The following is a 279-nucleotide window of genomic DNA, read 5'->3' on the forward strand; positions in this document are numbered from 1 at the left end:
TCATTTTCATCTGTCAAATTCAAAAATGTATGTTTATAAGCTTTTTAAAATTTCTATTTAAAACAATATAATAAGTAGTAGAATAAGACAAATAAGTTACCAATCATATGAAATTAGTATTAATAAATTTATTTATACTGCAGAGGTGGCACAGAAGAACACAAAAGTGGCTTGTAAGGACATTTCCAGACGTTTAATGAGGCTCAGAGGTGGCATGAGTGAAATTAAATTCATAAATTCATGTGGAGATTAATGTTTTAAATATAACATTTTGAATAC

At 26.5% G+C, this 279-nt stretch overlaps 1 protein-coding gene across 1 annotated transcript in view; it reads right to left on the reverse strand.

Annotated features, from left to right (window-relative positions):
* The window catches only part of LOC107702448 (tudor domain-containing protein 1-like), a 19,437-nt gene that overhangs the window by 17,862 nt on the left and 1,296 nt on the right, over positions 1-279 (reverse strand). The window lies entirely within an intron of this gene.

The sequence above is a fragment of the Sinocyclocheilus anshuiensis genome, unplaced genomic scaffold (genome assembly GCF_001515605.1).
Source record: "Sinocyclocheilus anshuiensis isolate Anshui unplaced genomic scaffold, SAMN03320099.WGS_v1.1 scaffold190, whole genome shotgun sequence".
In the NCBI taxonomy this organism is placed as follows: domain Eukaryota; kingdom Metazoa; phylum Chordata; class Actinopteri; order Cypriniformes; family Cyprinidae; genus Sinocyclocheilus; species Sinocyclocheilus anshuiensis.